The following is a 25,941-nucleotide window of genomic DNA, read 5'->3' as shown; positions in this document are numbered from 1 at the left end:
AACTAATAAGTGAATATGTTCTTTTAACTCAAAAGTATAATGAGAACTAAACTACATACAGCTCACACACTCTATATTAAAGGGTATAATATGATCTACAGCAGTATTCTAATTCAACTACTTTGATTACATATATAAGGTAACATATGATAACAGAATAATATCACAAAGGAAAGACCAGTCAAAGGTTGGAAAAATGGATACATTTTTTAAGCTCAAACTGAAAATTTAAAACATTTTCTTAAACTAGGCTACCACAAGCCCACAACAGATTTAGCTTCGTGAAAGTAACAGTAATGTCTATAAGAACAGAAGTCCGCTAACCACTGACTACACGTGTCACAGTACAAAAACACGTACACTCATTTATCAAATTCCTCATTCAACAGTCATTTCTAGTGGACCAGCTTCTATATTATACACACATTAAAGTATGAGTTCATATAAGACATACTTTTCAGAGGCTTAAACGCACTCACTTGCTTTTCATAATTTCTTTCAGGTGTGTTTTTACGAGGGTAGAATGGTTTTACAGCATATACATCCTTAATGACTTCAAAAAACGAAAATTTGGTCCACTACACTGAAAAAAATGCAATAGGGTGGTTGTTGAATTTGCATAGAATTACTTCATATATCCAGCATGACTAATTTAAATTTCACATCTAAACATATTTTTGTCTTAATTTTTACATATTCTTTAAGAATATTCATTCTTTTAGAACAAATCATGTTGAAAAGAAACAAGTTAGTCGTGTTGCCAGGACAACCACCTCCAGCTGAACGTCAGCAAGACCAAGGAGCTGGTTGTGGACTTCAGAAGGGGTCAGCACAGAGACTACAAGCCCATTATCATCAATGGAGCGCCAGTGGAGAGGGTGCAGTCCTTCAAGTATCTTGGTGTCCACATCTCCTCAGACCTGACATGGGCTGCCCACATTCAGGACCAGACCAAAAAGGCTAGGCAGCGCCTGTATCACCTTCGACACCTGAGGAAGTTCAGGGTCTCTCCAAAGATCCTCAGGATTTTCTATACAGGCGCTGTGGAGAGCATCCTCACACAGAACATGACATCGTGGTTTGGGAACAGCTGTGTGAAGGACCAAAAAGTTCTCCAGAGAGTGATCCGTACAGCAGAACGCTGCTGCAGGATTGCTCTCCCCCCGCTTCAGGACACCTACACCAGGAGATGCCGGACTAGAGCAGCGCAGATACTGAAGGACCCGTCCCATCCTGGCAACAAACTGTTCCAACTTCTGCAATCTGGTAGAAGGTTCCGCATCTTCCGGGCAAGGACAGAGAGACTCAAGAGGAGCTTCTATCCCCAAGCCATCCGTGCCCTAAACACACACACCCGCCCTCTCACATCATCTATAATTGACTGAGACAGGACTCTCTTCCAGACACTAAACCAAGGCACAATGTACATTTCAATTCCTTTAATTTTAAATATGTTTATATTGTCTATCCTGTAAAATAGTCAGATGTCTATTCATATTAATGTACAGAATTCACCTGCTTGCTGCTACTACTGCACATTCACCCAATGTATATACTATATATATATATATATATATATATATATATATATATAATCTTCTTCCTCTACACCCCCCCCCACAAATTTTTTGCACATGTCGAGGAGCGTGTCAGGCTACATTTCACTGTGTGTTATACTTGTATAACTATGCATGTGACAAATAAAGAACCTTGAACCTTGAACCTTTTATCCTCAAGCTCCGCCCCCTGGAAAGGAAAAATCTGCTGCACTGTCCGCCATTTTTGTCTCTCGCTTTGGAAAATCTACTACCATCTGGAGTTTTACACTTGAAGGTAAATAAGATTTTAAAGCTAACACACCAGTGAGAAAGAGTGTAGGCCCTTTATATATGTGGACTTTTACTGGGGTGTTGTTATTTTACAGGTATGTGGGCTGTTTATCGAAAACCATGAAAGGCCAATGTTAGGCTCCAGTTAGCTAATGGTAACCGAAATTATGCGATAAGCAAATTAGTAATTAACATATATAATGTGAGTTAATATTGTTTGTGTATTCTTTCAGTCTACATTAACAGACTATTACAAACTTGCATCGGTGTCTGTAGTAAGTGGTGGTACCTGCAGTGTCTTAACCATTAAACAAGCTAATGTAGGGCCGGGATATGACTAGTTTGTTGAAACATGTCTGCTGCCAATGTGACTGCTCACACACGGTAACATTACCAGCACATAGCCACAGCCGCTATAAACATGCTGAAAGGTCAATCTAGCTTCTGTAGTCAGCAGCTGGAAGACTCAACACAGACCCAAGATTCAGTGTAACGGTTATCTAAATGTTGTGTATCCTGTTTGTAAGCCCAGAAAAAGAAATTAAATAAAAAGACGACCTTGAGCTTCAAGCTAATGTAAGCGTAATGCTATAGCATAAAGCGACTAATGTAATGATGAAGTTGTTAAATTAGTAAAAATACAGTAAATATATCCAACATGAATCATTTATATTTTTGGTCTAAACATAATTAAGTCTCATGCCTTTCACTTGTTTTAGAAGGATGTTCAGTCTTTTAAAACCAGTCATATCAAAATAACAGAAAATAGTTATGTTTTCTGTTGAAACTCCACCCCCCAGGGCGTGTTCTGCGAGGGAAAATTCACTGTGGCGGTCCGCCATTTTTTGTCTTTGCTTCGTTTACGTTTGGTGCTGAGCTTTACTTTGTCGAGGTAAACTGAAAACTACATGTTTGAGAGGAAACGAAGAGAACATCATTAGATGGGGAAGTTTTTCTCATGAATTGCTGTTGAGCAACATAATGGAAAAAACAAGTCATTCCTTAAGTTAACCAACGATAATGCTAGCTTAAGCTGCGGGACAATATTATGTGCATTCGCTTTTTTTCAGTGTGTGCCCAGTCACATTCGCTTGTTTTTTCTCAGTGAATACAGACTAAAAAACTTGTGCCCATTTAGTTAACTGGTTGTACCTAAAATGTTTTAGTTAAACATTTCAATAAGCTAGTTTGCCATGGGGTGGGCTCTGTGTGTGTGTGTGTTCGGGGGGTGTCTTCACTAAAGTCGGTTTATTTAGGGCATGACACCTATGCAGTACTCATTAGGAGAGGAAGTGCATGACGTGGGGCTTTATTTCATGTTCTGGGGCAGTGAATGTAATGTACTGATAACATGTTAAAGACACACAAAAACCCAACAAATTAGTTTTAACTGATTTATAGAGAGACTGAGAGGAGGGCTTAAAGAGATAAAAAATAATGACAATATAAATATGTTAAATTTATTTTTTCTGTATCGATATATGGTGCTTATCCCTGCTGAAGGGCAGATTGGTGTTGCTTCAGAACAATTCTCTAGCGCTGTTACGTAGAGGTGTTACAGTTAAGGTTTTAATAACATTATTTTATTTACTAGTGAAGATTTGCATATGTTATCTCACATTCTGTAAGGTAAATTTTCTGGAAAGGTCAAATTAACTAATTTAACTAAGTATTAATGAAAGACCTTGATCAGGGCAACTATGGAACTGTTCAGCAACATGGGACCCATAGCTAATAAATAGTAATATGACAAAAAATAACAACTTTGTGTGGATGTAACCTTGTGAGATTTGAGATTTTGACAGCATTTTTATGTGACAACTTCTCTTTTTAGATAAATGCAGAGTTTAAGCGCATTCCAGTCCAGATTACTCTCGCAGATAGATGTGCTATCTGACAAACTAATAAAAGTCTTCAAAAGGCGAGGAGGACAGATAGGAAGAAGACTGCAGAACATTCTGGAGCCCACGGCCCAGGTAAGAAAAAAAATTAATTTGTGTATACACTTTAGGGAAAATACTAATTTTAACAAAATGCTGCTTGTCACTCTATGCCAGGAGTATGTTGAAAATCACCTGGGATTTTCACAATTTACCATGGGTGCGTTTTTTTTTTTTTCTTTTAACTGCATTAGAACTATGTGTGGAGTTCATAGTTGAACACCTCTCTATGCTCTGATAGTATTCTGCTTCTTTGCATGGAGATTTCACTTCAGAAATGCATTACCTTTTTAAGCATTCTGAGGACTCAAATCACATGCTGTAATGAATCCATTTTTGTTCACCTAATGTGTTAATGTTAACATTTTTTGGAATAGTGACACAGATTAAAATAAGATTTGGTATAATGTTCTTTGACCAGTGTTCTGTTTAATTAAATTTTGGAATTCTGCATTTTCTAGGCCACAGATGAAGCCATTATCCAACGATCTAATAAGGAAACAACCATGGGAATTTACATCATAAAGTCAAAAGATGGCAATGGCAGCCCTGAGGACATCGGGATAGTCCTTGAAGGCCAGAGAGTCTGGCAGGATTTGGATAACTATACCCTAGCAGCTGCAATGCTGTTTGGACTAATGTACACTTTGAACCTCACCTACCCACTGGAAAAGTATACCTTCGAGGTATTATATAAACTGGTTATGGAGCTCAAAAGGAACAGCCTTTCAAAGAAGGCCCAGGTTTTCAGGACCAGACTGTACGATTGAACGGTTTTCCAGTTATGATGTGGGAACAACATGTTTACCTCTTCGAATATGTACCATCCTTTCTTTTAACCCAGCACTGGTAAAGTTGCAGTACATAGTGAAACTTATTTTTCTGGCACTTTTCAACTTGGGGCCTTTATTACTGCAGTTTTCACTTTTCAAGCCATGGCTTTTTTTTTAAAAAAAATTAAAACTTTGAATGTCCATTACTCTCGTGCCTTGCACCAATTTCACCAGTTTGCAATTTTTTTCCCAAGGTGCACCACTACAAACAGATTGCATCGTCTAGTATTAGTGATTGTGATGTTTAGTGATAGAAGCAAGCCAATACTAATCAGTTTAGGTCTCTTTGTTTTGTGCCTGTGGGTTATAATGTTATTTTAAGTCTCTTCTTTGTGTCATTTTAATAATTACACCCCTGTTGCTATATTACCTTATGGCTCTTACCTTTAAAAAACTATTTTTTACATAAGCGCGATGTCATAAGACCCCACAATGTTGAATTCAGGTTACAGCAGATAACTTTGAGGAATGTTGTGGAATGTTTTTCAAGAGATGCATTGTACAAATATGACTCATGTATATTTTGGAAGCCTGAATTGAAAGTCCATTGTTACAAATGTGTAGTATTTTCAAAAATACAGGTCATTGTTCAAAAATGTTTTGCTTATTTCTTTGATTGAAGAGAAAGTGTACAGCACATACAGTAAGATCAGCCTTAATTTAGTTTTATTTATTGAGCACTCAATTATATATTAGATTATATATTATATATTAGAAATTTGTTATAAAATAAAATAAGCTTACCATAAAATAATCTTGTCAATATAACACATAGTAGTCCAATACAATTAACACAAAAAGTTCATGTCTGATAAACAAGTGGTTTCTATAAATATTTGACCGGAATGAAAAACATAACAACAACATAACAAAGTCATGTTCATGTTACCAGAAAAATGTGTGCAGGGGCGACCGTGGCTCAGGGGGTTGGGAAGCGTATCTGTAACCAGAAGGTTGCCGGTTCGATCCCCGGGCTCTCTGTCCTGGTCGTTGTGTCCTTGGGCAAGACAATTTACCCTACCGCCTACTGGTGTTGGGCAGAGGGGCCGATGGCGCGATATGGCAGCCTCGCTTCTGTCAGTCTGCCCCAGGGCAGCTGTGGCTACAACCGTAGCTTGTCTCCACCAGTGTGTGAATGTGAGAGTGAATGAATAGTGGCATTGTAAAGCGCTTTGGGTGCCTTGAAAAGCGCTATATAAATCCAATCCATTATTATTATTATTATTAGAAGCAACAGTGTTGATCCGTGGCACAAGGACTGTTACAGATGAACCTGCATACTGGGTTTATCTAGGGGGTCTAGATTTATGCCAGAAGTGCATTGCCATGTAAATAATTGGCATTTATTGAATATGTGCTTACTAAGTACCACTGTTAGAAGTTGAATAAAGAAACAAACAAATGTTTGCCTTTTTTTAAAATGAAAACCACTTTATAATTACAAAGGGCGGGTCGTTGGGATTTTATCAAATCTCCTTCAGTAAATCCATGGGGGAATAAAAGAATTTTAATTGGAGGGACACCGGTTGACTGGTTACAGTGGCATAAGGCAGGCATCCTCTATGTACCAGATTTCTTTGACTGTGGGACCAAATGTTTTTTAAGCTTTGATCAAGTTGTGGAGTTATATAAGTTGCAGTGTAATCAATTCTGGAGATATGTTCAAATACATAGTTCATTATCGAAGTGGCTGGGAACCCCCTTGAGTTGTCCAGCGGGCAGCCCTGTGGAAGTCCTGTTCTCAAGATCATCCTTGTGTGGCAGGATGAATGTTATCCCTCGGTCCAACCCACTTTCAGCCTGGCCCATTAGGGGGCGCTGGTATAAATAGTGGCCATTTGAGTGTCTCTGCATCGATTGCCTGTGATCTCCTTTTTGGTCACCTGACTTCCCCTCGGTGTGGTAGAGATCATTTGTGGGTTACTCCTTTGAAGTCTCCATCGCGGCTGGTCGTAGCTATAGAAGCCTCCTCTGAGCTATTCTGCTTACGTTCTATGACACGGCTTACTTGGTACGTAATCAACTTTTGTTACGCTCTCTGCCTTCTATTGTTCTTTTATAGTAATTATTTATTATGTTTCGCAGGAAGTGTGGGCCTTAGTTTTGCGCCAAGCTACGCGAACTGAAGTGCTGCTGTTTTGCCTTGCTGTGCTTTTATTGTCTGTTCCCGTTGTGAGATTTCTTTCCCTGCTGCTGTCAGCTTTTACAGTGGACGTCGGCGTGGACAACGGCCATATGCATGCCGGTTATCGGAGTCAGCTGGCGTGCATATTGATTGACTGTTAACTTGTCGTCGTGTGACGGCAAGTTGGAGCAGTACGGCGATTCCGTTTGCTCCAGATTTTAGAGTTTTATCCAGATTGTATGTTGTTTTATTGCTTTTGATTTGTAGTTTGGATTTTTGTTACACCACTGGTGGGAGGCCCTTTTTCTAGCTGTAGATCACCAGTGTGGTCCTGCAGTTGGGTTATCCCCCGGTGCTACACATTAGTTTGTTGTAATATATTAAAATTTTCTTTGTTTCTTTTATTCAGATGCGGAGTGCCGACGTGGAGGAGACTAGGGTGCCTTGGTGGTGGGATCCCTTGAGTGTACACACCTGCCTTGTTTAGTTTATTAGTGTGAGTGTGTGATAGTGTGCTGCACTTGTGTTTTGGGTGTGTTTTCTTTCTTTAGTTTGTGTGTGGCATCCCTGCCCCTCCACTGGTAAGCCTCAGCTCTGAATACCTTTTTAAGCATATTTGTACTTGAATATTTATGATTGTGCCTTTATATGGTGTTTTAAATAATTATTAATAAATTGTCAATTTGTTTATTGTCGAACCTCGTCTCTGGATTGAGTATAGCGAACCTAAGTGCCTTTTCGGTGATTTAGTGTTATTTCCAGTATTCTCTGGGTGAAATTCCCAGGGTGGCGTTGTCATTCCTTAAAACTGTGAAGAGTAATTACTTTATATCCCATCCTCGTCTCGCCACACTTGGGTAAAGGTATCACTTCTAAGATTTATCATTTATTGCAAGATTTCACTTGCTAAATATGGGACAGACTTGACTGGGGAAAAGAAAGGGGAGAAAGAAAGAGGGGAAAGAAAAACAGTGGGGAAGAGGGATGGGGATAAAGGGCAAAAAACAAAAGCCAACAAAATAAGCAGACAAAAAAACAAAAAGAATTACTACTGTAAAAAAAAAACGTAGTTTTATTTCTATATGTTTATATATACATATATACGGTGGAACAGAGCAAGAAGGAGAGCCAGGGACAACAACAAGAGACAACATCGTCACATTAGAAAGGTATAGTAATCATCATTGTGGATGATTACTATACTATACCTATTTTCACTTGCAGATGATAAAGGATTCAGAAAGTTCATTCATGCAGTGAATCCTGTGTATGCAATTCCAAGCAGTAACACTCTCATCCCAGGCTTATGTGACAGAGAATGTGCATCTTCTTTTTGTTTTGCATATTTTAATTTATATTTTATTGTGTTATGGTTTGCAGTTCTTTGCGTTTTTTCACTTTAAATTTGTTTAAAAGGAGAAAGCTGAAATTTTAAATAGTTAAAAGTTGAAATGAAAATTGTTGGTTTTGTATTTTATAATTTATTTATTACATTTTATGTGGAGTGAATAATTAAAAGTATATTTACGTTGGCCCCTAGAGACAAAGCACGTACAAACTCCAAAATGCGTACAAACTCTGAAACGCGTACAAACTCCAAAACAACACAAAACACTGCAAACCACAAAATATAAATTAAAATATGCAAACCGAAAAAGAAGATGTACATTCTCTGTCATATAGGCCTGGGATGATTTTTTGGGAGAGTGTATTCCTGCTTGGAATTGCATACATAGAATTCACTGCATGAATAAACTTTCTGAATCCTTTATCATCTGCTACTGAAAATAGTTGTGGATGATTACTATACCTTTCTAAAGTGATGATGTTGTCTCTTGTTGTTGTCCCTGGCTCTCTTTCTCTCTCTTTCCCTTTCCGTTCTGTTTCTGTGCTACTGCGAGTGTAACTACCACCCCTCCCCCCTCTGCTCAGCGCAAGCACAAGACTCACGTGTGGCGTGAAGTGAAAAAAAAAATGTGCGAGAGAGAGAGAGGGTGAGAGAAAGAAAAAAAAAACACGGCTCCCAATAAGAAGCCGGCTTGCGTCGTTCACTTCAAAGAGTTGGCTCTAAGAGCAATTTCATTTGCGACCGACACATCTCTATTTTTCACAGCATAGTTTATATCTGGATGACAATGCATAATATGGTAAAAATATTTCAGGTAGGAAAGAAACACACTGAGGCAACTGTTGTTGTGATTTGGCACTGTATAAATAAAACTGAATTGAATTATGAGGCTGCATAGCTGAAGACCAGTCAGATTGCCTATGATGACCCCAGTCAACTGCCAAAAGTGCCAACATTGCAGACTTCAGCACCAGAACTGGACCACGAGCAATCAGAGAAGGTAGCCTGGTCTGATTCATTTCGTTTACATTATGTGGGTGGCCATATGTATGTGCACCATTTGCCTGGCACCAGGATACCCTATAGGTAAAAGGCAACCCTCCAGAGACAGTGCAGTGCTTTGGGCAATGTTCTACTGGGAAACCTTGGGTTCTGCCATCTGTATGTGAGTGTTACTTTGACGAGTGCCACCTACCTAAGCAATGTTGCAGACCATGTACAATGTATATCCTTTTATGGAAAGGGTGTTCCCTGATGACTGTGGTCTCTTTCAGTAAGATAATGTGCCATGCCACAAACGTGGTTTGAGGAGGACAACAAATTTTTAGGTATTAACTTGGCCTCCAAATTCTCTAGATCTAAATCAAATCAAGCGTCTGTGGAATGTGCTGATCATGTCCCATCCATGGAGGCCCCAGTTCGGAACTAGAGGACTTAATTGATCTGCTGCTATCATCTTAGAGTCAAATGCTAGTGGAATCCATGCTTTCATGGGTCTGGGCTGTTCTTGCAGCAAAAAGGGAACAAATGCAAAATTAGGCAGATGGTTATTTTTGCCTTATTGGTGAATATACCTATAAGTTATATGGTTTTTATATACCTATATAGTTTTTGTGTTTTTTCTGAATTATGTGTTGAACTTGAAGTTGTAATTGTAATTGACACCAAATCTAAGCACCAACAAACTCTTAAATAGTTGCCAATTGTTGGACTCAGGTCAGATTTACTACTTTTTCTTTTTAAATATTTATCTATTGCTATTATGCGCTGCGTCGTCTCACAGGATGACTAGTATGCAATTTCTTCTTCGTCTTCTTCCGTTTTACTGGCAACCCATTTATTTATTTATTTTAAAAAAAAATTTGTGTCCCGTTTGGATCTTTAGCCATCAGAATTGTTGTCTTAAGGCCAAGAAAGATGCCAAGCGGATTTATTTTACCAAGTGGATCATCATGGCCTTGCCATATTAGTCCATTTGATTGACCTTTATTATAATTATGAATTTATTTTATTTTCAGTTGCTACAAATGGGACAGACATGACTGGGGGATAGGACAGGGAGAAAGAATGAAAGAAAGAGAGGGAGAGAAAGAAAACCAAAGTGGAGAAGAGATGGTGAGAAGGGGGGGAAGAAAGAAAAAAACAAAACAAAAAAAACCAAACAAACAAACAAACAAAACACCTGGATCACCTGTATGGAGAAAAAAAAACAGAAGAGAAAGCAAACAACAAAGAGCAACATAATAAAAAGAACAGCACCATCACAATAAACTAGCTAGCAGTAGATAACAGTAGATACTAAATAATAAACGATATTGTGCAGCACGCAAGATAGACAGCGCACAACGTGCTTTGAGGCAGCAGCCAAGAAAGGTGTAGTCCGCATCTGTGAACACCCGTGTGTACACCTGTGTGCATACCTGTGTGGATCTGTCATGGTCCCTGTGCCTGCCCAGCCGGCCTCACAAGGCTACACTTGTGTTTTTGCTTTTTCTCTTTCTCCCCTACCTCTCTGCCTGGGCGGAGCTCACAGCTGGCTCCCGCCCTTGGCTCACACAGCTGTTGGCGATCAGCTGATTACCCATCTACTATTTGAGGCTGGGTCACAGATCCTCTCATCGCTGGATGATTGAGCTACTGACGTTAGTCTTTCTTTTGGTCTTATACCTTTACGCCCTACCTTCGTGATTTGTGAGTGATTTCTCCCTTTCCTGTTCCAGTTTATTTTCCCGCGGTACGGACGTGTGTGAGTCGGATGTGAGGACGTGAGCGAGCGTGAGAGAGAGAGAGAGCCTTCCCCTATCCCCTGGAACCCTGGACTTTCCCCGTCACTGTATATATTATTGCACTGGTGTGTAAATAAATCGTGTTCTGAGACGTCAACCTGCTCTGCGCTTGAGTCCCTGCTTTCAGTTTGTGACAGGATCAGCATGCTTGTATTCCAAAGGTTTCTCCATGTAACGATCTGCTAGGGAGTGTGGGGAGCCATAGCCCCGTCCACCAGGGTACGAAGCAGGTATGGAGGAGATCCAGGCCCCAGATATCCAGAGGCCCCAGAGTACAAGGACCCGAGGAGGACCACCAAAAGGGGGGGAACTGTGCCACCCTCCTGGGAAGAGCTGAGTAGAGCCCCAAAGGAGCGGTCACCCCGCAGCTACCGTGCAGAGGTCAGAGGGGGTTGCAGTGGCGTGCCCGCGGGCTCTGCCGGCAGCCAGCTGTGCCAGAGAGGACCGAGCTTCAGGCCCAGAGGCCAGAGGCCTGAGGGCATCCCACCCCCCAGAAGGAGCCCAGCCGGGCCACAGGCGCCCGGCCCCGCCAATCGGCCACCAGGAGTGAGCCGGTACATACATGAGCGCCCAGCCCCAGACGACAAGGACCACCAACACACCAACGTCTGAGGGCATCAGCCACCGGCAGGGAGTGTGGTGAGGGGAGATAGGCCTCCGTACTTTAGAGGGCCTGAGATGTACCCAGAGAGGTTGAGTCTAAGACCCAACCTGACATATAGACACAGACGAACAGGCACACGCGGACCAAGACGTGCATTCCCACCTCATATGCACAACCAAATACTCGGCACTCACCCAACGTGTAGACAGACACAAATAGACACTGCACAGACAGTCGCACTCCCCAAACATACTCTATATCCCAGGTCCAGGTACCCCCGCCCTCAGAGGGGCAAGCCGCACCTAGACCCAGGAGATGTAACCCTTCTCTCTGGGGTGGAGGCAAGTGAACCACCTCCTTATCTGCAGTAGCAGGGAGGCCCCGCATCCCAGACCCCAGTCTGACAGCCAGCACCTCCTCCTAGCCCCCCAGCCCTGACGGCTAACAGAACCGGGGTGAGTGAAGACCTCAAACCTCCCTACGCCCGCTCATATTGCTGTGTGTTGTTCTAAAGTGCATTTAAAACTCAGGAGAGCATGGTACTAGCTTCCTCTCAGAGAGCAGCACCAACTCTTCCCGAAAACCCTTAGTGTCTAAATGCATTTAAAATTGAGGGTAGGGCACCAGTGCCAGAGGTGGGTTGGAGTACACCGACCATCCTCTGGATGCTGTAAAACGTGCCCACCCCCAAGGCCCTATATGTATGTGTTATGTGAAAGTGTGAGTAATGTGGATGTCTAGGTTGCAGAATAAAATTGAGGCACAGGCGGCCAGAAGGGGACAGAGGGGGAGTGCCTCCCCTGCACCCTGGTGACATACCTGCACCCCAAGCCCTGCGTGTGTGGGTGGGTGTGGTAGAGCGGGAATAGGGAGGCAGCTGAGGATGGGGAGGGAAGAAAGGGAGGGGCAAGCGGCCCCTCCCTGGGGCCAGCTCCCCCGCTGACCCCAGTAGGCACCCCCACACTCTGGAACCCACCAGGGCAAGGGGGCCCAGGCCCATCCGGACCGGGGCCCGCAGCAGCAGCACCGCCCAGCCCCACAGAGTCCGGGGTAGCCCACCCAACTCCACCCCAGAGAAAACTGCACCCACCCCATCATCCAATCATCTCCCAAACTACACAGGACAACAGACACCCAGGTTAAGTTCATTCTCCACCTCTCCTATGTCTCTCCCCCCACCTGCAGAGTGAGCTCCTGTAGTGAGGAGACCACCTGCAAAGATATAACAACCTCCCCACCAGTTAGAGAGCCCCCTAGTTGGGCCGATGCACCAGAGGTCCCGTGCACTGGGGCTGAGCCCCCCTGCACCCACCCGCCCACTGCTCCGGCGACACAACAGCCAGGCACAACAGCCAGGACCCAAGCCCCCCACTGGCAACCCATTTAATTAGAGCAGGAAGTTGTACTTCCCTCTAATGGAAGAGAATGTAATTTTTCTGCCTGTTAGTCATGCCGATCACTTAGAGCAGGGGTAGGGAACTCCAGGCCTTGAGAGCCGGTGTCCTGCAGGTTTTAGATGTGTCCTTGATCCAACACAGATGATCTAAATGGCTAAATTACCTCTTCAACATGTCTTGAAGTTCTCCAGAGGCCTGGTAATGAACTAATTTGATTATATTTGATTCAGGCGTGTTGACCCAGGGTGAGATCTAAAATCTGCAGGACACCGGCTATCGAGGCCTGGAGTTCCCTACCCCTGGCTTAGAGTACTAATCAGGTGGAACCAGATGATATTCGATGTCACAACTGATTATTTCTCATGGCACACCTATGTGCTTCGGCACAGTGGTTGGGAAACACTACTTGAAAGAATAAACTGCCATTCTTCCAAGAGGTGATTGGTCTTTAAGATCTGAGATCTACCCGATAGAAAGTACTCATATTGCACTCCTTCATTGCACGTGAAGCAACATGTGCAGAAGATCCATGACTTAGTACAAACAGTGCACACGCTAGACATGGAACTGGAGGACTGAGGAACAAGTTGCTACATTTGCCAAAAAGCGTAGTGCGTTTTATTTGTAAACTCAACATCTGATGTAACAAAGAAGTTAAATACAACAGTAAGGTGTCATTTTTAGGTATGGTGAGAGGAAGATGGCAAATGGGATCACAGCAGGTGGAGGATAGTCATGCTATCAACCATTCCCTAGGTCCCATGAAAATGCAAAAGTTTAGAGAATGTTTCAAGAATAATACCCCCCCCCCCACTTCATGTTTCATAGAGCTACACATTCTCATCAACTGCTGGCTGAAGTGTTGTCATATATCAATCTGGTCAATTTTGGTCATACACAGACAGAACAGCAGGTCACTCAGGAATGGTCACATTAAATAACACATACGTGAAAGCAATTGAACTCAGGTTTTTGCACCCAACAAAACTTACAACAGAAGATCTTGCATATTAGTAATATAAGGATGAACATTTCCTTTTTCATTTTCAGTAGGCCAGAGTATACTACTATGGCCTCCTAACAGGCAATCAGAAAGACCATAAAAGATCACTGAACTAGATTAATATTTTGGCTTGCTTAAAATACTCAAGTACTTTACTTAATTATTCACCCAAAAAGGGATTTGTTACTCTACATGTTGCATTACTTTTTTGTTACTCCATAAATTCACCTGAAACACATTTTCATGTAATGACCAATTAAATGGTCAACACAGTAAAAGTGGAAATTGAGACTATGCTACAATTCCGAGTGCTCATCATTCCCTTTGTTACCTGCTGTTCATAGAAATAAATAGAATAAAAATGTTGGGAAAAGAACAGAATATAATATAATAGAAAAGAATCATGCTTTGGTGCTAAGCCCCTCACACATCGTTCAGTGTCAGGTCAGCTTTAGGGTTGCCCCCCAAATGTCATCCTTTGTCCAGATTCACAGCCAAAAACCTACTTTCTTGCATCGTCTCCTAGCTCCATAACAGCTTTCCTCAGGCATGCAACTATTGCTCCAGCACCACCAGTAGCTGGACAATTGTTTTGCCCACAGAACCCCTGACACCCAACTTCCCCAGGGCAAAGTACAAAATCCTTACAATAAGGGTGAAGATGGAGATTTTTTCAGTGTCCCTTTAGATTTAAACATATCTTAATTGTCCAATAGAAAATTATAATCTTTCTTAACATCTCTGCAGATTGAATAGCTGTGGCAATACAATTTTAGTTAACTGTTAAGAATAATGAACAGTTGCCTACAAGATGGAACCAATTTTAAACTGTGAGAATCAGATCACAGAATATGGATACAGGTATATTTATAACATGACATTTACCGTTAACAAAGGAAAAAAAAACTTTACCAAGGAGGAGAATAATTATAATTAATTTTATATATCTGAGATGGACTAATAAATATTTTTGGTTTCAAAGACATGAAGCATAATGTTGCCATGGATACATTGAGACAGACTACTCACACCCATTTTGTAGCCATTTGTTCCTTTTGTGAAAAGTTTCGTTTGCCAAATTCCCCATAATCCTGTATTGATACACTGTACTGTGTGTATTATTGCACATGCTGGTAAGTATCACTAGATTAGACTAATAATAAAGATACTTTAAAAACGAACTGATTCTTGAGCAAGTTCTCATTATTGCTGCCTCAGTCTGTACACATAAGCAGTCAGAGGTTTTTAAGATCCACCCAATTTTTTGAAGAAGACCTAACATGTTATTTACTGCTAGAGGTCACTTAGTTTGTATTAGTTGTAAAACAAGCCCATGCAAACTGCCAATGAGATCAGAAAGACATCATTCACATAATGCAATAACTCTATGATTCCTTTTTCTTTAAGTTTCGATATACAGGCTTGACTGCTCTTAGTAGATCACATTATGTCCTAAACATAATGAACTATGAAAGGTGGACAGTACGGTAGTATTGGTAGTATAAGGCCTCAGCTTGAACAGAGCACAGAGTGCTGAGAATAGCTAAATGTTATTTAGATCTTATTATAATGAACAAAAGTGATCAGCCAGCACAGAAGCACAGCGACTCATATCATTTCTGGGATTTCTAATCAGCATTATTATAATGTAAACTTTTCAGGAACACTCCAAAGCGAAACCGCCCAAGTGCAGACACACATCAGTATGGATGGCAGCATGCCAGAGCAGTGGACATGTCACTGGTGGAAGGATCTGTATCTCGTTTTTAACATGTGCCACTTAAACAGCTATCTTTAGTTTGTATGAACCCTAATTAATCTTTGATTAAATCAACTGCACACCAATTTATCAAGGTTAAGAAAAACAATTGTTATGTGGGGAGCTTCTTTGAACTGATACTACAAGTGCAGTCTGAATCCCACCAGTACGTATTGTAATTTCCTGCCCTGCTAAAGAGACATGCTCATTTTTCATGTCTGTGACATGCTTTTTTGTAGGGTAAACTTTTCTGTATCTTGGCAGCCATCATGTCTCGAATGAATGGGCAACTGATGGCTGAGCTATTATGACTGTAGAGCTAAGCACAATTGTTGATTTATTTTTAATGCGTTTTCCAATTATGCAAGCAATAATACCCATTAGAAGTTACCCTTGAGAGTCAGCTCTGGAGCACGCCAGCACTGTGCAACTTCTGCTTTCAGCTGCAGGATAGTGAGACTCCTGGGCCACACTTTAAAATGGGGAGTCCCAACTCAAAAAAATTGATTCAGGTGCAGACGAAAGTACTTTATGTTCTACTATTAGCATGGCAGCATCTTCCTTTGTATCCAAAGAAAAGTTCAGTGTTGCTTCACACAACCAGTTCTTTTAACGTTTTAATGAAAAAGTAGGACAGTTTGTGTGTTTGTGTCAAAGACAGATCCAGACAGGAACATTAATCATTGACTGTGAGCAGACAGAGATCAATGTGGAAGGGTTGCTGTCCAGCCCCTGCTGGGAACAGTTCTCAGTCAAGACTCCTGGGGTGACAGGCTATAAATCAGGATTTGTTTGTCGAATCAGTGACATAAAAATGTAAATCCTGTCGGGGGAATCCCCAAAACATACAATACAAACTCTAATCACGGCTTGATTTTACTTTCACTGGTATACTCTATAGGCCATGGCTATTATTAAGTGTGCCTATGCCAAAAGGCACACTTATTACTATTGCTCGGATTTATTATTATTAAGTGTGCCTATGCCAAAAGGCACACTTATTACTATTGCTCGGATTTATTGTGTGGATGCTTTAAGCATCCACACTCTTGAGTTCCTCTTGGGACTTCCGTACACTTTTTGGCACTTAACTACTTCCACAATTTTCAGCCGATTTTCACCGTTCAAATTTTAAAATATTCTGCTATTTCTGCTAATTCCTGCTATGTCTTTTGGTATTTTTCACTATTATACTTTTTAAAATATTAAGCTTAATTTGTCCCATTGAAATGAATGGGAAACTTCTGCAATTCTGCTAAAATTTGCTTGTTTCTGAAACTTAACTACTTCCTCATATTTTCACGTAGAACAACCATTCAAACTTTAAAATGTTCTCAAATTATTGGGCTATTCAGGTATGATTCAGCTTTTTCAAATCTTTTACCGTTTTACCTTTATGCCTCTTAAAGTTTTCAGTTGCAAAATTGTGATTTTTCACAAAATACATGCGTTGTTATGGTTGCTATGCACTTGGCTTCCAGTGTGCCACTGAAGGTTTTGCAGTCTTCTCTTCATGTCCGAACAACTTCTTGCTACTTGCTCAATCTTCACTCAACTTCCACAAATTATACATCAAAACATAGGTATTTTTGCTGGGTTTCCGAAAATGTCACTATCATTGTTGTGGGATTTATAGAATTTTGGCAAATCTCCTCAGACCAACACAAAGTCGCAAAACTCTCCATAGAAAGTCAATGGAGAGCTTGTTCAAAATCACCGCTTGATTTCTGTAATGAGAGGCATATTCGAATCGTCATATCTCCTTAACGAAGCAAAGTTAAGACATAAGGCTTGTCCCAGTATATCTTCAGACACTCCTGACGCTCACAATTCAAGAATTATTTTCTCACCTATTACCGTTCTGAAATGAGTTAGACTTGTTTGAGGGTAGGAAATTCGTCCTTCGCTCAGATTTCTTCAGATTTCAAACTCTGGAAATGAACCACTTTTTTCTCTCGTCATATCTTTTTAATGGATTTCCACAGAGACCTGAAAATTTCCATGATTGTTCACCAAAGCCTGCTGTCTCTTACGGTGAAAGAATGATATTGATACTCCAAATAGATTTAGAGTTAGAAAGCGTTGTTTGAGGGCAAGTCAAGCCAGTTTTTGCTTTGCTCTACTCAGTTATGGTGCATTAGAAGTCAATTATCGTTAATAATTCATATTTTAATGATAAATTGTCAACACTTTAAGATTCCCCCATCTCTTCTGAACAAAACGATGTAAGAATGACCGTTCTAGCCCCTACGGTTAGGAAATTATGGTCATTTGTTTGAGGGGAGTCGTCATTATGAGAAATAGACTGCAAAAATCCTGTGTCTCTCTGTGCTGCGTGCACCTGTTTTGGCGGGAAAAAGTGCACAGGCTCTCTGATTGGTGGATTCAAATTCAGCAGCTCCAAGGCTGCTTGACAGAGCTAGAAACTTACTTCTCTGTGTGTGTGTGTGTGTGTGTGTGTGTGTGTGTGTGTGTGTGTGTGTGTGTGTGTGTGTGTGAGAGAGAGAGCACTGGCGTGCACAGATAGAGACGAGGTGGTGCTGAAGCACTTGCCCTTTTGCCCTCAGTCCAAAAAAGTGCCCTTTTGAAAGACGTGATTTTTTTTTTTAAAGCTGCGCGATTTAAAAAGGTGTGAAAATAATGGCTTGATTTGTGCCCCTTCTTCAAAGACACCCGAACCCTGTCGCTTTTTCACTGTCACCGTGTCACGTGAACACGCTTGCAGTTCATTTGTTGTGAGGCGTGTAGCAGCGGCATGACACAGGACTACTTGGAGTAGGCATAGTAGGCTAACTATAGCGACTGGGAGCCACGGCGGACAACACGGCAGCTCTTTCCCTTCCCAACCAGTCGGGTAACCCATGAATTGAGTGAAATTATTCTGTTTGCCCTCTAAGACCAACCTGCAATTGTTTTGTTGTGAAGTAGCCTGTCAGAAACTGCACATGACAAACTTTGCCAGCTTACCCCTCCATCTATCCATATGGATAAACAAAAAAACGACACATTTAAAATGTAACCTAAACCATTTAGGCAACCCCACTCTCCATCAATTCCGACCTTTTTGCATACACTATTGAAAATATCACGTTATGCTATAGGCTAAGGCTACATGCCGTTAGGCAGAGGGCTCTTTTGAGCCCATTTTTCGTTACAAATTTTAGGATGATCTCACGGAAATCTGTGAATAAATACAAAGTTTTCAAACTGAAGTCAGTGACGGGAAGACATCACACTTTTTAGAGATGGAACTGCAGAAAAACCTAAAACCTTGACATGATTATGAATAATAGAATTATGGACGTTTCTCCGTTTTTGTGGATTAGCCTTTCCATAACTAACGTCAACTACTGTCCTACTTTGGTAAGATTGAAATTAATGTCTTTGACTGTCTTTAGTAGGTGTCTCCTGTGAGAAAGTTAGAACACTGTCCAACTGTCTAAAGATGCAGTCTTTAGCCTAACTGGTTGTTACTGACTCAGCGATGCTCGCAGACATTTACGCACTGTGTTGTGACCTGATTGTGACAGAACAGTGACGTTGTTATTGGTATTTTGAAGGGTACGGTGTTGGGGGTGGTGCATGTTAAAAGTTTTGAGAAGCACTGGTTAGACATGTTAATTGTGTGGATGCTTAAAGCATCCACACTATTGAGTTCCTCTTGGGACTTCCGTTCACCAAAGCCTGCTGTCTCTTACGGTGTAAGAATGATATTGATACTCCAAATAGATTTCAAGTCACAAAGCGTTGTTTGAGGGCAAGTCAAGGCAGTTTTTGCTTCGCTCTACTCAGTTATGGTGCATTAGAAGTCAAATATCTTTAATAATTCATATTTTAATGATAAATTGTAAACACTGGAAGATTCCCCCATCTCTTCTGAACAAAACGGTGTAAGAATGACCGCTCTAGCCCCTACGGTTTGGAAATTATGGTCATTTGTTTGAGGGGAGTCGTCATTATGAGAAATAGACTGCAATAATCCTGTGCTGCGTGTGTAAAAAGATGCACATGTTTTGGCGGGAAAAAGTACACAGGCTCTCTGATTGGTGGATTCAAATTTAGCAGCTCCCAGGCTGACCTAGAAACTTACTTCTCTCTCCCTGTGCATTTTTTTTGCAGATTTTTGTCATTTAACTAGTATATTTGAGGGACCCTCAGCATGTTCATCATTTTTTCAGCTGTCCATTTTGCTTTTCCAATTTTTCTGTTTAACTTATTACTATTGTGCTAAATCATACTATTTCTGCTATTTTATAAGATTTGTGCTTAATATACTATTTCTGCTTTTATAGGATTTGTGCTTAATATACTATTTCTGCTTTTTATAAGATTTGTGCTTAATATAGTATTTCTGCTAAATGTAGTATTTATGCTTAATCATACTATTTCTGCTTTTCATAGGATTTGTGCTTAATATAGTATTTCTGCTAAATGTAGTATTTCTGAATAATTATAGTTTTTCTACTAAATCATAGTACAGTATTTCTGCTTTTTATGGGATTTGTGCTTAATATAGTATTTCTGCTAAATTATAGTATTTCTGCCAAATTATAATATTTGTGCTAAAACATAGTCTTAATTTAAAATTACAATATTCATAGTTCATCACAGTGTCTCTGGTAAATCACAATATTTCTGCTCTGTTGTACTATTTTTCTAAATCATAGTGTTTCTGTAATGTTTAAGTATTTTTGGCTAAATATATTCTTTCTGTTATCTTATACTATTTCTCCTAAATTCTTGTATTTTTGAGAAGTTATCATGTTTCTGGTAAGTTACAATATTTCTGCTAAATTCTGCTATGCTATTGTATTTCTGCCAAGTATTATGTTTCCTCTAAGATATTGCAGTTCTGCTAAGTTATTCCATTTTAGCAAACTTCTTTTGCTTCTGCAAAGTTTTTACAATTTCTGCAACTTTTCAGCTTTTTCAGCTAGTTTTTGCATACAGCTTCAGCTTTAAGCATCCACACTGCATTTTCGCAGGAAATGCAAATTTTTCTAGTTGTGTGGATGCTTTAAGCATCCACACTATTGAGTTCCTGTTTCTCTTTATTCTTTATTATTGTGTGGATGCTTTAAGCATCCACACTATTGAGTTCCTGTTTCTCTTTCCTGGAGAAATTTGAGGCTCCAGATGTCACCCATCACTATACTGTACCCCAAAGTGTAAAACATGACATTTCCTGTTCCCACTAGGTGGCGCTGTCCTTGATGTCAAATATGGCAGTTGAAATATGTTCAGGGGTGGAGCCTTATCATATGTGTTCACTTTGGTCAAGGTCAGAAAATGTATGACAAAATGAGAGGCAATAAGATTTTCATGGCGAGTCATCGAAATTCGCCATGGCGCCACGGCCTCATAGTATTGTGAAAACTCAAAAGCTCCGCAATTTAACATGGCACAAGGGTGTAGTTGACACTGTCCAAATTTGAAGTTTATAGGACAAAATCCCAAGGAGGAGTTCGAAAAAGTTCGAGGCATGGAAATGGAAAAATTAGAGCCAAAATGTCACCTTCACTTCTAAATTGCAGACTTCCTGTTGGGATTAGGACATTGCCATAATAGACTTTTTTGTTCGACTCTGAACGTTATATAGGTGTACCGACTTTCAAACTTGTAGGCCATACCCATACCGGGGGCTCGCGTTTTTCATTTTTCTAGGTGGCGCTACTGAGCTAATTTTCCCTGGCCATGTCTGAGAACATTAAAATACGTAAATTTTCACCAGACCTGACGCGTGTGCAAAATTTCATGAGTTTTCGAGCATGTTTAGGTCCTCAAAAGGCCGATTCATTTGCCGAAATAATAATAATAATAATAATTAAAGCTGCAAGCAGCGTTATGAGGGCCCTCGCACCCCCGGCACGTCGAGCCACTGCCAACACCTCAAACCGGCACGTCCGATGTGATGTCACATTGATGGATTTCATGCTTTTAATCACCAGCTAACATTTCATCTTATTCAACCAGGATTATAGTCATGCCACTAGGTGGCGCTCTAACCATTATTGACAAATATCATAACAAACATTTCCGAGCTCGAGTCTCATCACGCCTGCGACCTTTGGGAGAGATTGGACTTTGTGTCTTTGAGTGACAGCATATTACTGCTTTTTGGCGAGTGATTGAAACTCCACGTGCCGCCATGACCACCCCGTTTCCTTGAACGTAAAAAGCTTCGCAATTTAACATCACAAAGGTCTTTAGATTCCACACACTGGAGAATGGTTCAATATGATGAAATCCCTTGGAGGAGTTCGTCAAAGTATGAAGCCTGAAAAGAGGGGAAAATGTCGCCAAAATTGCACATTAATTTTAAAATGGCTGACTTCCTGTTGGATTTGGGATATTGCTCCAAGAGACTTTTTTGTACATCTTGATATTTTCCATAAGCTTACCAGGTTTCAGACTCATAGATGAAACACAGAGCAGGGGCTGTTGTTTTGAAATTTTGTAGGGGGCGCTGTGGAGCAATTTCGCGCTATTCAATGAAAATGATCACATGACAACAAAGCCTTCATCCATTTGGAGGTGTGGGCCAAATTTCAAGCCTCTATAAACTTGCAAGCCCCTCAAAAGCCACTTCATCTTTCATGTTGAACAGCGTTGCCACCAGGGTGCGCCGTTCAGTTTAAAGTCACAATTTTTGCACTGAAGCATCACGAGGGACTGATGGTGATATTCACCGCTTTTGAGGTGGCCACGATGAACCTGTGAAAATCAGTACAACAAAATTAAAGCCATGACATTTCCTGTTGCCACTAGGTGGCGCTGTCCGTATTTCCGACAATGGGCACATCAATCTGTTCAGGGCGGGTCTGACATCATGCCTGTAAAGTCTGGTACTGATCAGACTGGATTTCATTGAGTTATACTAATTTGTTTCTTCATGGCGTGACATCAAAGTTCGCCATGCTGCTGGGGTCACACCCTTTTGCGAAAAGTCACAGTTTTCACTGTAACCCAAGACCAACTCCTTAAGGCTTTCCTGGAGAAATTTGAGGCTGCAGATGTCACCCATCACTATACTGTACCCCAAAGTGTAAAACATGACATTTCCTGTTCCCACTAGGTGGCGCTGTCCTTGATGTCAAATATGGCAGTTGAAATATGTTCAGGGGTGGAGCCTTATCATATGTGTGCTCTTTGGTCCAGATCGGAACATGTATGACAGAATGAGAGGCAATAAGATTTTCATGGCGAGTCATCAAAATTCGCCATGGCGCCACGGCCTCATAGTATTGTGAAAACTCAAAAGCTCCGCAATTTAACATGGCACAAGGGTGTAGTTGACACTGTCCAAATTTGAAGTTTATAGGACCAAATCCCAAGGAGGAGTTCGTTAAAGTACAAGGCATGGAAACGGTAAAATCAGACCCAAAATGTCACCTTCAATCCAAAATGGCGGACTTCCTGTTGGGTTTAGGACATTGCCATAATAGACTTTTTTGTTCGACTCTGAACGTTATATAGGTGTACCGACTTTCAAACGTGTAGGTCATACCCATACCGGGGGCTCGCGTTTTTCATTTTTCTAGGTGGCGCTACTGAGCTAATTTTCCCTGGCCATGTCTGAGAACATTAAAATACGTAAATTTTCACCAGACCTGACGCGTGTGCAAAATTTCATGAGTTTTCGAGCATGTTTAGGCCCTCAAACGGCCAATTCATTTGCCGAAATAATAATAATAATAATAATAATAATAATAATAATAATAAACAGAGCAATTACAATAGGGCCTTCGCACTGTCAGTGCTCGGGCCCTAATTAAAGCTGCAAGCAGCGTTATGAGGGCCCTCGCACCCCATCGCGTCGAGCTACGCCCAACACCTAAAACCAGCACCTCTGATCTGATGTCACATTGATGGAATTCATGCATTTAACCACCAGCTAACATTTCAACTCATTCATTCATGATTAGTTAGTCGTTCCACTAGGTGGCGCTCTAACCATTATGTACAAATGACATAATAAACATTTCTGAGCTCGAGTCTCATCACTCCTATGAGCTTTTGGAGAGATTGGACATTGTGTCTTTGAGTGACAGCAGATTACTGCTTTTTGGCGAGTGATTGAAACTCCACGTGCCGCCATGACAACCCCGTTTCCCTGAACGTAAAAACCTTCGCAATTTAACATCACAAAGGTCTTTAGATTCCTCACACTGGAGATTGGTTCAATCTGATGAAATCCCTTGGAGGAGTTCGTCAAAGAAGGGTGCCTGGAAAGAGGGCAAAATGTTGCCAAAATTGCACATTCATTTTAAAATGGCTGACTTCCTGTTGGATTTGGGATATTGCTCCAAGAGACTTTTTTGTACATCTTGATATCTCCTATAAGCTTACCAGGTTTCAGACTCATACATAAAACACAGAGCAGGGGCTGTGGTTTTGAAAGATTGTAGGGGGCGCTGTGGAGCCACTTCGCACTATTTAATGAAAATGATCACATGACAACAAAGCCTTCATCCATTTGGAGGTGTGTGCTAAATTTAAAGCCTCTATATTCTTTCCAAGCCCCTCAAAAGCCACTTCATCTTTCATGTTGAACAGCGTTGCCACCAGGGTGCGCCGTTCAGTTTAAAGTCACAATTTTTGCACTGAAGCATCACGAGGGACTAATGGGGATATTCACCGCTTTTGAGGTGGCCACGATCAACCTGTGAAAATCAGTACAACAAAATTAAAGCCATGACATTTCCTGTTGCCACTAGGTGGCGCTGTCCGTATTTCTGACAATGGGCACATCAATCTGTTCAGGGCGCGTCTGACATCATGCCTGTAAAGTCTGGTACTGATCAGACTGGATTTCATTGAGTTATACTAATTTGTTTCTTCATGGCGTGACATCAAAGTTCGCCATGCTGCTGGGGTCACACCCTTTTGCGAAAAGTCACAGTTTTCACTGTAACCCAAGACCAACTCCTTAAGGCTTTCCTGGAGAAATTTGAGGCTGCAGATGTCACCCATCACTATACTGTACCCCAAAGTGTAAAACATGACATTTCCTGTTCCCACTAGGTGGCGCTGTCCTTGATGTCAAATATGGCAGTTGAAATATGTTCAGGGGTGGAGCCTTATCATATGTGTGCTCTTTGGTCCAGATCGGAACATGTATGACAGAATGAGAGGCAATAAGATTTTCATGGCGAGTCATCAAAATTCGCCATGGCGCCACGGCCTCATACTATTGTGAAAACTCAAAAGCTCCGCAATTTAACATGGCACAAGGGTGTAGTTGACACTGTCCAAATTTGAAGGTTATGAAATCAAACCCCAAGGAGGAGTTCGTTAAAGTTCGAGGCATGGAAACGGTAAAATCAGAGCCAAAATGTCACCTTCAATCCAAAATGGCGGACTTCCTGTTGGGTTTAGGACATTGCCATAATAGACTTTTTTGTTCGACTCTGAACATTTTATAGGTGTACCGACTTTCAAACATGTAGGTCATACCCATATCGGGGGCTCGCGTTTTTCATTTTTCTAGGTGGCGCTACTGAGCTAATTTTCCCTGGCCATGTCTGAGAACATTAAAATACGTAAATTTTCACCAGACCTGACGCGTGTGCAAAATTTCATGAGTTTTCGAGCATGTTTAGGCCCTCAAACGGCCAATTCATTTGCCGGAATAATAATAATAATTAAAGCTGCAAGCAGCGTTATGAGGGCCCTCGCACCCCCGGCGCGTCGAGCCACGCCCAACACCTAAAACCAGCACGTCCGATCTGATGTCACATTGATGGAATTCATGCATTTAACCACCAGCTAACATTTCAACTCATTCATTCATGATTAGTTAGTCGTTCCACTAGGTGGGGCTCTAACCATTATGTACAAATGGCATAACAAACATTTCCGAGCTCGAGTCTCATCCCGCCTATGAGCTTTGGGAGAGATTGGACATTGTGTTTTTGAGTGACAGCAGATTACTGCTTTTTGGCGAGTGATTGAAACTCTACGTGCCGCCATGACCACCCCGTTTCCCTGAACGTAAAAAGCTTCGCAATTTAACATCACAAAGGTCTTTAGATTCCACACACTGGAGAATGGTTCAATATGATGAAATCCCTTGGAGGAGTTCGTCAAAGTATGAAGCCTGAAAAGAGGGGAAAATGTTGCCAAAATTACACATTAATTTTAAAATGGCTGACTTCCTGTTGGATTTGGGATATTGCTCCAAGAGACTTTTTTGTACATCTTGATATTTTCCATAAGCTTACCAGGTTTCAGACTCATAGATGAAACACAGAGCAGGGGCTGTTGTTTTGAAATTTTGTAGGGGGCGCTGTGGATTTCTCTCTTCCTGTTTTTTTG

The sequence above is a fragment of the Astatotilapia calliptera genome, unplaced genomic scaffold (genome assembly GCF_900246225.1).
Source record: "Astatotilapia calliptera unplaced genomic scaffold, fAstCal1.2 U_scaffold_44, whole genome shotgun sequence".
Lineage (NCBI taxonomy): Eukaryota > Metazoa > Chordata > Actinopteri > Cichliformes > Cichlidae > Astatotilapia > Astatotilapia calliptera.
This window is presented reverse-complemented; position numbering follows the sequence as displayed.